The sequence below is a fragment of the Hemiscyllium ocellatum genome, unplaced genomic scaffold (genome assembly GCF_020745735.1).
Source record: "Hemiscyllium ocellatum isolate sHemOce1 unplaced genomic scaffold, sHemOce1.pat.X.cur. scaffold_2078_pat_ctg1, whole genome shotgun sequence".
NCBI lineage: Eukaryota > Metazoa > Chordata > Chondrichthyes > Orectolobiformes > Hemiscylliidae > Hemiscyllium > Hemiscyllium ocellatum.
This window is the reverse complement of record NW_026867964.1, coordinates 1-12,097: the sequence shown is the minus strand read 5'-3', so window position 1 is coordinate 12,097 and position 12,097 is coordinate 1. Positions and strand designations below refer to the sequence as shown.

Genomic DNA, 12,097 nt, shown 5'->3' with positions numbered 1-12,097 from the left:
CTTTCAGATCCTCCAAATTGCGAAATCAGAAATTAGCATAGAATCCCTCGACTGTGGAAACAGGCGACCGACTCTCCCAAGAGCATCCCCCAGGCAGCCAAACCCTTACCGCATGACTATGCATTTACCCCGAACAAATGCACCGAAACTACACATCCCTGAAAACAATGGGCAATTTAGCATGGCCAGAACACCGGAGCTGCACACTTTTGGTCTGTGGGAGGAAAGCGGATCCGTCGGACGAAATCCACGCAGACACGGGGAGAATGGGCAAACTCCACGCAGGGAGTCGACCGAAGTTCGAATCCGACATGGGTCCGTGGCGCTGGGAGGCAGCAGTGAAATCCTGATTATATTTGCACATGCTGAAGTTTCGATTTATGGAGACAGCTCTCATCGATGGTCTGCCTTTTTTCTACATCAACACCGACACATCAAACGGAACCTTCATGCGCATCTTCCTTGTTTTGGAGCTGATGGTGATGTGGCAGTGCGTGTGGGAGTGTCGGTGTCTGCGGCTTGTGGTGGGGTGGATTGTGTCGAGCAGAGAGTGGATGCTGGGGGTAGGGACTGTGCGTGGTGTTGGAGGGATGATGACGAGGCTGCCTCATGAGCACCGTTCTTACTTTGGCGGTGCTGTGTTGTAAGCTTGCTGATGGCTTGGACGGTGCCAGAGGTGTGTGTTGAGGAGGGTTGTTACAGTAGAGAGAGGACGGTGCGACAATGGAGTGGGGGTGATGAAGAGAGATGGCGGCTTGGAATCGGCCCTGCACAGCCGGGGCTGCCAGTCTTTCCCACTGAATTGTGTGGATTGTGTCAGAATGGCTGCGCGACAGTGTGAAGCGTGAACGTCTTACCCGGCTCAGGCCGGAGCCGGCCAGGAGCCCGGGTAGCTCAGTCGGTAGAGCATCAGACTTTTAATCTGAGGGTCCAGGGTTCAAGTCCCTGCTCGGGCGGGTCGCTTTTAAATTGCACTGCCACGGAACAACAGAGAAGGCGGTGCGAGCAAATCAGACTCAATGGCCCTCCCGTTCTGGCGGTGGCGGAAGCAAGCACAGGCCCGTTTTGCCTGCATTTCCGAACTGTCGCAGGTGCTGCCAAACTCGCGGTGTTTCTCCCGCAACGCGTGACTTCTGTTTGAATTGATCTCTTTCAGATCCTCCAAATTTGCGAAATCAGAAATTAGCATAGAATCCCTCGACTGTGGAAACAGGCGACCGACTCTCCCAAGAGCATCCCCCAGGCAGCCAAACCCTTACCGCATGACTATGCATTTACCCCGAACAAATGCACCGAAACTACACATCCCTGAAAACAATGGGCAATTTAGCATGGCCAGAACACCGGAGCTGCACACTTTTGGTCTGTGGGAGGAAAGCGGATCCGTCGGACGAAATCCACGCAGACACGGGAGAATGGGCAAACTCCACGCAGGGAGTCGACCGAAGTTCGAATCCGACATGGGTCCGTGGCGCTGGGAGGCAGCAGTGAAATCCTGATTATATTTGCACATGCTGAAGTTTCGATTTATGGAGACAGCTCTCATCGATGGTCTGCCTTTTTTCTACATCAACTCCGACACATCAAACGGAACCTTCATGCGCATCTTCCTTGTTTTGGAGCTGATGGTGATGTGGCAGTGCGTGTGGGAGTGTCGGTGTCTGCGGCTTGTGGTGGGGTGGATTGTGTCGAGCAGAGAGTGGATGCTGGGGGTAGGGACTGTGCGTGGTGTTGGAGGGATGATGACGAGGCTGCCTCATGAGCACCGTTCTTACTTTGGCGGTGCTGTGTTGTAAGCTTGCTGATGGCTTGGACGGTGCCAGAGGTGTGTGTTGAGGAGGGTTGTTACAGTAGAGAGAGGACGGTGCGACAATGGAGTGGGGGTGATGAAGAGAGATGGCGGCTTGGAATCGGCCCTGCACAGCCGGGGCTGCCAGTCTTTCCCACTGAATTGTGTGGATTGTGTCAGAATGGCTGCGCGACAGTGTGAAGCGTTAACGTCTTACCCGGCTCAGGCCGGAGCCGGCCAGGAGCCCGGGTAGCTCAGTCGGTAGAGCATCAGACTTTTAATCTGAGGGTCCAGGGTTCAAGTCCTGCTCGGGCGGGTCGCTTTTAAATTGCACTGCCACGGAACAACAGAGAAGGCGGTGCGAGCAAATCAGACTCAATGGCCCTCCCGTTCTGGCGGTGGCGGAAGCAAGCACAGGCCCGTTTTGCCTGCATTTCCGAACTGTCGCAGGTGCTGCCAAACTCGCGGTGTTTCTCCCGCAACGCGTGACTTCTGTTTGAATTGATCTCTTTCAGATCCTCCAAATTTGCGAAATCAGAAATTAGCATAGAATCCCTCGACTGTGGAAACAGGCGACCGACTCTCCCAAGAGCATCCCCCAGGCAGCCAAACCCTTACCGCATGACTATGCATTTACCCCGAACAAATGCACCGAAACTACACATCCCTGAAAACAATGGGCAATTTAGCATGGCCAGAACACCGGAGCTGCACACTTTTGGTCTGTGGGAGGAAAGCGGATCCGTCGGACGAAATCCACGCAGACACGGGGAGAATGGGCAAACTCCACGCAGGGAGTCGACCGAAGTTCGAATCCGACATGGGTCCGTGGCGCTGGAGGCAGCAGTGAAATCCTGATTATATTTGCACATGCTGAAGTTTCGATTTATGGAGACAGCTCTCATCGATGGTCTGCCTTTTTCTACATCAACTCCGACACATCAAACGGAACCTTCATGCGCATCTTCCTTGTTTTGGAGCTGATGGTGATGTGGCAGTGCGTGTGGGAGTGTCGGTGTCTGCGGCTTGTGGTGGGGTGGATTGTGTCGAGCAGAGAGTGGATGCTGGGGGTAGGGACTGTGCGTGGTGTTGGAGGGATGATGACGAGGCTGCCTCATGAGCACCGTTCTTACTTTGGCGGTGCTGTGTTGTAAGCTTGCTGATGGCTTGGACGGTGCCAGAGGTGTGTGTTGAGGAGGGTTGTTACAGTAGAGAGAGGACGGTGCGACAATGGAGTGGGGGTGATGAAGAGAGATGGCGGCTTGGAATCGGCCCTGCACAGCCGGGGCTGCCAGTCTTTCCCACTGAATTGTGTGGATTGTGTCAGAATGGCTGCGCGACAGTGTGAAGCGTGAACGTCTTACCCGGCTCAGGCCGGAGCCGGCCAGGAGCCCGGGTAGCTCAGTCGGTAGAGCATCAGACTTTTAATCTGAGGGTCCAGGGTTCAAGTCCCTGCTCGGGCGGGTCGCTTTTAAATTGCACTGCCACGGAACAACAGAGAAGGCGGTGCGAGCAAATCAGACTCAATGGCCCTCCCGTTCTGGCGGTGGCGGAAGCAAGCACAGGCCCGTTTTGCCTGCATTTCCGAACTGTCGCAGGTGCTGCCAAACTCGCGGTGTTTCTCCCGCAACGCGTGACTTCTGTTTGAATTGATCTCTTTCAGATCCTCCAAATTTGCGAAATCAGAAATTAGCATAGAATCCCTCGACTGTGGAAACAGGCGACCGACTCTCCCAAGAGCATCCCCCAGGCAGCCAAACCCTTACCGCATGACTATGCATTTACCCCGAACAAATGCACCGAAACTACACATCCCTGAAAACAATGGGCAATTTAGCATGGCCAGAACACCGGACCTGCACACTTTTGGTCTGTGGGAGGAAAGCGGATCCGTCGGACGAAATCCACGCAGACACGGGGAGAATGGGCAAACTCCACGCAGGGAGTCGACCGAAGTTCGAATCCGACATGGGTCCGTGGCGCTGGGAGGCAGCAGTGAAATCCTGATTATATTTGCACATGCTGAAGTTTCGATTTATGGAGACAGCTCTCATCGATGGTCTGCCTTTTTTCTACATCAACTCCGACACATCAAACGGAACCTTCATGCGCATCTTCCTTGTTTTGGAGCTGATGGTGATGTGGCAGTGCGTGTGGGAGTGTCGGTGTCTGCGGCTTGTGGTGGGGTGGATTGTGTCGAGCAGAGAGTGGATGCTGGGGGTAGGGACTGTGCGTGGTGTTGGAGGGATGATGACGAGGCTGCCTCATGAGCACCGTTCTTACTTTGGCGGTGCTGTGTTGTAAGCTTGCTGATGGCTTGGACGGTGCCAGAGGTGTGTGTTGAGGAGGGTTGTTACAGTAGAGAGAGGACGGTGCGACAATGGAGTGGGGGTGATGAAGAGAGATGGCGGCTTGGAATCGGCCCTGCACAGCCGGGGCTGCCAGTCTTTCCCACTGAATTGTGTGGATTGTGTCAGAATGGCTGCGCGACAGTGTGAAGCGTGAACGTCTTACCCGGCTCAGGCCGGAGCCGGCCAGGAGCCGGGTAGCTCAGTCGGTAGAGCATCAGACTTTTAATCTGAGGGTCCAGGGTTCAAGTCCCTGCTCGGGCGGGTCGCTTTAAATTGCACTGCCACGGAACAACAGAGAAGGCGGTGCGAGCAAATCAGACTCAATGGCCCTCCCGTTCTGGCGGTGGCGGAAGCAAGCACAGGCCCGTTTTGCCTGCATTTCCGAACTGTCGCAGGTGCTGCCAAACTCGCGGTGTTTCTCCCGCAACGCGTGACTTCTGTTTGAATTGATCTCTTTCAGATCCTCCAAATTTGCGAAATCAGAAATTAGCATAGAATCCCTCGACTGTGGAAACAGGCGACCGACTCTCCCAAGAGCATCCCCCAGGCAGCCAAACCCTTACCGCATGACTATGCATTTACCCCGAACAAATGCACCGAAACTACACATCCCTGAAAACAATGGGCAATTTAGCATGGCCAGAACACCGGACCTGCACACTTTTGGTCTGTGGGAGGAAAGCGGATCCGTCGGACGAAATCCACGCAGACACGGGGAGAATGGGCAAACTCCACGCAGGGAGTCGACCGAAGTTCGAATCCGACATGGGTCCGTGGCGCTGGGAGGCAGCAGTGAAATCCTGATTATATTTGCACATGCTGAAGTTTCGATTTATGGAGACAGCTCTCATCGATGGTCTGCCTTTTTTCTACATCAACTCCGACACATCAAACGGAACCTTCATGCGCATCTTCCTTGTTTTGGAGCTGATGGTGATGTGGCAGTGCGTGTGGGAGTGTCGGTGTCTGCGGCTTGTGGTGGGGTGGATTGTGTCGAGCAGAGAGTGGATGCTGGGGGTAGGGACTGTGCGTGGTGTTGGAGGGATGATGACGAGGCTGCCTCATGAGCACCGTTCTTACTTTGGCGGTGCTGTGTTGTAAGCTTGCTGATGGCTTGGACGGTGCCAGAGGTGTGTGTTGAGGAGGGTTGTTACAGTAGAGAGAGGACGGTGCGACAATGGAGTGGGGGTGATGAAGAGAGATGGCGGCTTGGAATCGGCCCTGCACAGCCGGGGCTGCCAGTCTTTCCCACTGAATTGTGTGGATTGTGTCAGAATGGCTGCGCGACAGTGTGAAGCGTGAACGTCTTACCCGGCTCAGGCCGGAGCCGGCCAGGAGCCCGGGTAGCTCAGTCGGTAGAGCATCAGACTTTTAATCTGAGGGTCCAGGGTTCAAGTCCCTGCTCGGGCGGGTCGCTTTTAAATTGCACTGCCACGGAACAACAGAGAAGGCGGTGCGAGCAAATCAGACTCAATGGCCCTCCCGTTCTGGCGGTGGCGGAAGCAAGCACAGGCCCGTTTTGCCTGCATTTCCGAACTGTCGCAGGTGCTGCCAAACTCGCGGTGTTTCTCCCCGCAACGCGTGACTTCTGTTTGAATTGATCTCTTTCAGATCCTCCAAATTTGCGAAATCAGAAATTAGCATAGAATCCCTCGACTGTGGAAACTGGCGACCGACTCTCCCAAGAGCATCCCCCAGGCAGCCAAACCCTTACCGCATGACTATGCATTTACCCCGAACAAATGCACCCGAAACTACACATCCCTGAAAACAATGGGCAATTTAGCATGGCCAGAACACCGGACCTGCACACTTTGGTCTGTGGGAGGAAAGCGGATCCGTCGGACGAAATCCACGCAGACACGGGAGAATGGCAAACTCCACGCAGGAGTCGACCGAAGTTCGAATCCGACATGGGTCCGTGGCGCTGGGAGGCAGCAGTGAAATCCTGATTATATTTGCACATGCTGAAGTTTCGATTTATGGAGACAGCTCTCATCGATGGTCTGCCTTTTTTCTACATCAACTCCGACACATCAAACGGAACCTTCATGCGCATCTTCCTTGTTTTGGAGCTGATGGTGATGTGGCAGTGCGTGTGGGAGTGTCGGTGTCTGCGGCTTGTGGTGGGGTGGATTGTGTCGAGCAGAGAGTGGATGCTGGGGTAGGGACTGTGCGTGGTGTTGGAGGGATGATGACGAGGCTGCCTCATGAGCACCGTTCTTACTTTGGCGGTGCTGTGTTGTAAGCTTGCTGATGGCTTGGACGGTGCCAGAGGTGTGTGTTGAGGAGGGTTGTTACAGTAGAGAGAGGACGGTGCGACAATGGAGTGGGGGGATGAAGAGAGATGGCGGCTTGGAATCGGCCCTGCACAGCCGGGGCTGCCAGTCTTTCCCACTGAATTGTGTGGATTGTGTCAGAATGGCTGCGCGACAGTGTGAAGCGTGAACGTCTTACCCGGCTCAGGCCGGAGCCGGCCAGGAGCCCGGGTAGCTCAGTCGGTAGAGCATCAGACTTTTAATCTGAGGGTCCAGGGTTCAAGTCCCTGCTCGGGCGGGTCGCTTTTAAATTGCACTGCCACGGAACAACAGAGAAGGCGGTGCGAGCAAATCAGACTCAATGGCCCTCCCGTTCTGGCGGTGGCGGAAGCAAGCACAGGCCCGTTTTGCCTGCATTTCCGAACTGTCGCAGGTGCTGCCAAACTCGCGGTGTTTCTCCCGCAACGCGTGACTTCTGTTTGAATTGATCTCTTTCAGATCCTCCAAATTTGCGAAATCAGAAATTAGCATAGAATCCCTCGACTGTGGAAACAGGCGACCGACTCTCCCAAGAGCATCCCCCAGGCAGCCAAACCCTTACCGCATGACTATGCATTTACCCCCGAACAAATGCACCGAAACTACACATCCCTGAAAACAATGGGCAATTTAGCATGGCCAGAACACCGGACCTGCACACTTTTGGTCTGTGGGAGGAAAGCGGATCCGTCGGACGAAATCCACGCAGACACGGGGAGAATGGGCAAACTCCACGCAGGGAGTCGACCGAAGTTCGAATCCGACATGGGTCCGTGGCGCTGGGAGGCAGCAGTGAAATCCTGATTATATTTGCACATGCTGAAGTTTCGATTTATGGAGACAGCTCTCATCGATGGTCTGCCTTTTTTCTACATCAACTCCGACACATCAAACGGAACCTTCATGCGCATCTTCCTTGTTTTGGAGCTGATGGTGATGTGGCAGTGCGTGTGGGAGTGTCGGTGTCTGCGGCTTGTGGTGGGGTGGATTGTGTCGAGCAGAGAGTGGATGCTGGGGGTAGGGACTGTGCGTGGTGTTGGAGGGATGATGACGAGGCTGCCTCATGAGCACCGTTCTTACTTTGGCGGTGCTGTGTTGTAAGCTTGCTGATGGCTTGGACGGTGCCAGAGGTGTGTGTTGAGGAGGGTTGTTACAGTAGAGAGAGGACGGTGCGACAATGGAGTGGGGGTGATGAGAGAGATGGCGGCTTGGAATCGGCCCTGCACAGCCGGGCTGCCAGTCTTTCCCACTGAATTGTGTGGATTGTGTCAGAATGGCTGCGCGACAGTGTGAAGCGTGAACGTCTTACCCGGCTCAGGCCGGAGCCGGCCAGGAGCCCGGGTAGCTCAGTCGGTAGAGCATCAGACTTTTAATCTGAGGTCCAGGGTTCAAGTCCCTGCTCGGGCGGGTCGCTTTTAAATTGCACTGCCACGGAACAACAGAGAAGGCGGTGCGAGCAAATCAGACTCAATGGCCCTCCCGTTCTGGCGGTGGCGGAAGCAAGCACAGGCCCGTTTTGCCTGCATTTCCGAACTGTCGCAGGTGCTGCCAAACTCGCGGTGTTTCTCCCCCGCAACGCGTGACTTCTGTTTGAATTGATCTCTTTCAGATCCTCCAAATTTGCGAAATCAGAAATTAGCATAGAATCCCTCGACTGTGGAAACAGCGACCGACTCTCCCAAGAGCATCCCCCAGGCAGCCAAACCCTTACCGCATGACTATGCATTTACCCCGAACAAATGCACCGAAACTACACATCCCTGAAAACAATGGGCAATTTAGCATGGCCAGAACACCGGACCTGCACACTTTTGGTCTGTGGGAGGAAAGCGGATCCGTCGGACGAAATCCACGCAGACACGGGAGAATGGGCAAACTCCACGCAGGGGTCGACCGAAGTTCGAATCCGACATGGGTCCGTGGCGCTGGGAGGCAGCAGTGAAATCCTGATTATATTTGCACATGCTGAAGTTTCGATTTATGGAGACAGCTCTCATCGATGGTGTCTGCCCTTTTTTCTACATCAACTCCGACACATCAAACGGAACCTTCATGCGCATCTTCCTTGTTTTGGAGCTGATGGTGATGTGGCAGTGCGTGTGGGAGTGTCGGTGTCTGCGGCTTGTGGTGGGGTGGATTGTGTCGAGCAGAGAGTGGATGCTGGGGGTAGGGACTGTGCGTGGTGTTGGAGGATGATGACGAGGCTGCCTCATGAGCACCGTTCTTACTTTGGCGGTGCTGTGTTGTAAGCTTGCTGATGGCTTGGACGGTGCCAGAGGTGTGTGTTGAGGAGGGTTGTTACAGTAGAGAGAGGACGGTGCGACAATGGAGTGGGGGTGATGAAGAGAGATGGCGGCTTGGAATCGGCCCTGCACAGCCGGGGCTGCCAGTCTTTCCCACTGAATTGTGTGGATTGTGTCAGAATGGCTGCGCGACAGTGTGAAGCGTGAACGTCTTACCCGGCTCAGGCCGGAGCCGGCCAGGAGCCCGGGTAGCTCAGTCGGTAGAGCATCAGACTTTTAATCTGAGGGTCCAGGGTTCAAGTCCCTGCTCGGGCGGGTCGCTTTTAAATTGCACTGCCACGGAACAACAGAGAAGGCGGTGCGAGCAAATCAGACTCAATGGCCCTCCCGTTCTGGCGGTGGCGGAAGCAAGCACAGGCCCGTTTTGCCTGCATTTCCGAACTGTCGCAGGTGCTGCCAAACTCGCGGTGTTTCTCCCGCAACGCGTGACTTCTGTTTGAATTGATCTCTTTCAGATCCTCCAAATTTGCGAAATCAGAAATTAGCATAGAATCCCTCGACTGTGGAAACAGGCGACCGACTCTCCCAAGAGCATCCCCCAGGCAGCCAAACCCTTACCGCATGACTATGCATTTACCCCGAACAAATGCACCGAAACTACACATCCCTGAAAACAATGGGCAATTTAGCATGGCCAGAACACCGGACCTGCACACTTTTGGTCTGTGGGAGGAAAGCGGATCCGTCGGACGAAATCCACGCAGACACGGGGAAATGGGCAAACTCCACGCAGGGAGTCGACCGAAGTTCGAATCCGACATGGGTCCGTGGCGCTGGGAGGCAGCAGTGAAATCCTGATTATATTTGCACATGCTGAAGTTTCGATTTATGAGACAGCTCTCATCGATGGTCTGCCTTTTTTCTACATCAACTCCGACACATCAAACGGAACCTTCATGCGCATCTTCCTTGTTTTGGAGCTGATGGTGATGTGGCAGTGCGTGTGGGAGTGTCGGTGTCTGCGGCTTGTGGTGGGTGGATTGTGTCGAGCAGAGAGTGGATGCTGGGGGTAGGGACTGTGCGTGGTGTTGGAGGGATGATGACGAGGCTGCCTCATGAGCACCGTTCTTACTTTGGCGGTGCTGTGTTGTAAGCTTGCTGATGGCTTGGACGGTGCCAGAGGTGTGTGTTGAGGAGGGTTGTTACAGTAGAGAGAGGACGGTGCGACAATGGAGTGTGGGGGTGATGAAGAGAGATGGCGGCTTGGAATCGGCCCTGCACAGCCGGGGCTGCCAGTCTTTCCCACTGAATTGTGTGGATTGTGTCAGAATGGCTGCGCGACAGTGTGAAGCGTGAACGTCTTACCCGGCTCAGGCCGAGCCGGCCAGGAGCCCGGTAGCTCAGTCGGTAGAGCATCAGACTTTTAATCTGAGGGTCCAGGGTTCAAGTCCCTGCTCTCGGGCGGTCGCTTTTAAATTGCACTGCCACGGAACAACAGAGAAGGCGGTGCGAGCAAATCAGACTCAATGGCCCTCCCGTTCTGGCGGTGGCGGAAGCAAGCACAGGCCCGTTTGCCTGCATTTCCGAACTGTCGCAGGTGCTGCCAAACTCGCGGTGTTTCTCCCGCAACGCGTGACTTCTGTTTGAATTGATCTCTTTCAGATCCTCCAAATTTGCGAAATCAGAAATTAGCATAGAATCCCTCGACTGTGGAAACAGGCGACCGACTCTCCCAAGAGCATCCCCCAGGCAGCCAAACCCTTACCGCATGACTATGCATTTACCCCGAACAAATGCACCGAAACTACACATCCCTGAAAACAATGGGCAATTTAGCATGGCCAGAACACCGACCTGCACACTTTTGGTCTGTGGGAGGAAAGCGGATCCGTCGGACGAAATCCACGCAGACACGGGGAGAATGGGCAAACTCCACGCAGGGAGTCGACCGAAGTTGAATCGAATCCGACATGGGTCCGTGGCGCTGGGAGGCAGCAGTGAAATCCTGATTATATTTGCACATGCTGAAGTTTCGATTTATGGAGACAGCTCTCATCGATGGTCTGCCTTTTTTCTACATCAACTCCGACACATCAAACGGAACCTTCATGCGCATCTTCCTTGTTTTGGAGCTGATGGTGATGTGGCAGTGCGTGTGGGAGTGTCGGTGTCTGCGGCTTGTGGTGGGGTGGATTGTGTCGAGCAGAGAGTGGATGCTGGGGGTAGGGACTGTGCGTGGTGTTGGAGGGATGATGACGAGGCTGCCTCATGAGCACCGTTCTTACTTTGGCGGTGCTGTGTTGTAAGCTTGCTGATGGCTTGGACGGTGCCAGAGGTGTGTGTTGAGGAGGGTTGTTACAGTAGAGAGAGGACGGTGCGACAATGGAGTGGGGGTGATGAAGAGAGAATGGCGGCTTGGAATCGGCCCTGCACAGCCGGGGCTGCCAGTCTTTCCCACTGAATTGTGTGGATTGTGTCAGAATGGCGCGCGACAGTGTGAAGCGTGAACGTCTTACCCGGCTCAGGCCGAGCCGCGCCAGAGCCCGGTTAGCTCAGTCGGTAGAGCATCAGACTTTTAATCTGAGGGTCCAGGGTTCAAGTCCCTGCTCGGGCGGGTCGCTTTTAAATTGCACTGCCACGGAACAACAGAGAAGGCGGTGCGAGCAAATCAGACTCAATGGCCCTCCCGTTCTGGCGGTGGCGGAAGCAAGCACAGGCCCGTTTTGCCTGCATTTCCGAACTGTCGCAGGTGCTGCCAAACTCGCGGTGTTTCTCCGCAACGCGTGACTTCTGTTTGAATTGATCTCTTTCAGATCCTCCAAATTTGCGAAATCAGAAATTAGCATAGAATCCCTCGACTGTGGAAACAGGCGACCGACTCTCCCAAAGAGCATCCCCCAGGCAGCCAAACCCTTACCGCATGACTATGCATTTACCCCCGAACAAATGCACCGAAACTACACATCCCTGAAAACAATGGGCAATTTAGCATGGCCAGAACACCGGACCTGCACACTTTTGGTCTGTGGGAGAAAGCGATCCGTCGGACGAAATCCACGCAGACACGGGAGAATGGGCAAACTCCACGCAGGGAGTCGACCGAAGTTCGAATCCGACATGGGTCCGTGGCGCTGGAGGCAGCAGTGAAATCCTGATTATATTTGCACATGCTGAAGTTTCGATTTATGGAGACAGCTCTCATCGATGGTCTGCCTTTTTTCTACATCAACTCCGACACATCAAACGGAACCTTCATGCGCATCTTCCTTGTTTTGGAGCTGATGGTGAAGTGGCAGTGCGTGTGGGAGTGTCCGGTGTCTGCGGCTTGTGGTGGGGTGGATTGTGTCGAGTCAGAGAGTGGATGCTGGGGGTAGGGACTGTGCGTGGTGTTGGAGGGATGATGACGAGGCTGCCTCA

The 12,097-nt window shown here is 54.6% G+C and overlaps 10 non-coding genes across 10 annotated transcripts; all 10 read left to right on the top strand.

Annotated features, from left to right (window-relative positions):
• Positions 1-883: 883 nt before the first annotated feature.
• On the top strand, positions 884-956 carry trnak-uuu (transfer RNA lysine (anticodon UUU)). The gene has a single exon. It is a non-coding gene; the product is annotated as a tRNA-Lys (tRNA).
• Positions 957-2,032: 1,076 nt separating this feature from the next.
• On the top strand, positions 2,033-2,104 carry trnak-uuu (transfer RNA lysine (anticodon UUU)). Its single transcript has one exon. It is a non-coding gene; the product is annotated as a tRNA-Lys (tRNA).
• A 1,075-nt stretch (positions 2,105-3,179) lies between these two features.
• Positions 3,180-3,252, top strand: trnak-uuu (transfer RNA lysine (anticodon UUU)). The gene has a single exon. It is a non-coding gene; the product is annotated as a tRNA-Lys (tRNA).
• Positions 3,253-4,328: 1,076 nt separating this feature from the next.
• Positions 4,329-4,401, top strand: trnak-uuu (transfer RNA lysine (anticodon UUU)). The gene has a single exon. It is a non-coding gene; the product is annotated as a tRNA-Lys (tRNA).
• Positions 4,402-5,477: 1,076 nt separating this feature from the next.
• trnak-uuu (transfer RNA lysine (anticodon UUU)) lies at positions 5,478-5,550 on the top strand. Its single transcript has one exon. It is a non-coding gene; the product is annotated as a tRNA-Lys (tRNA).
• Positions 5,551-6,623: 1,073 nt separating this feature from the next.
• trnak-uuu (transfer RNA lysine (anticodon UUU)) lies at positions 6,624-6,696 on the top strand. Its single transcript has one exon. It is a non-coding gene; the product is annotated as a tRNA-Lys (tRNA).
• A 1,076-nt stretch (positions 6,697-7,772) lies between these two features.
• trnak-uuu (transfer RNA lysine (anticodon UUU)) lies at positions 7,773-7,844 on the top strand. Its single transcript has one exon. It is a non-coding gene; the product is annotated as a tRNA-Lys (tRNA).
• Positions 7,845-8,922: 1,078 nt separating this feature from the next.
• On the top strand, positions 8,923-8,995 carry trnak-uuu (transfer RNA lysine (anticodon UUU)). Its single transcript has one exon. It is a non-coding gene; the product is annotated as a tRNA-Lys (tRNA).
• A 1,074-nt stretch (positions 8,996-10,069) lies between these two features.
• Positions 10,070-10,145, top strand: trnak-uuu (transfer RNA lysine (anticodon UUU)). Its single transcript has one exon. It is a non-coding gene; the product is annotated as a tRNA-Lys (tRNA).
• Positions 10,146-11,221: 1,076 nt separating this feature from the next.
• trnak-uuu (transfer RNA lysine (anticodon UUU)) lies at positions 11,222-11,294 on the top strand. The gene has a single exon. It is a non-coding gene; the product is annotated as a tRNA-Lys (tRNA).
• Positions 11,295-12,097: the final 803 nt, after the last annotated feature.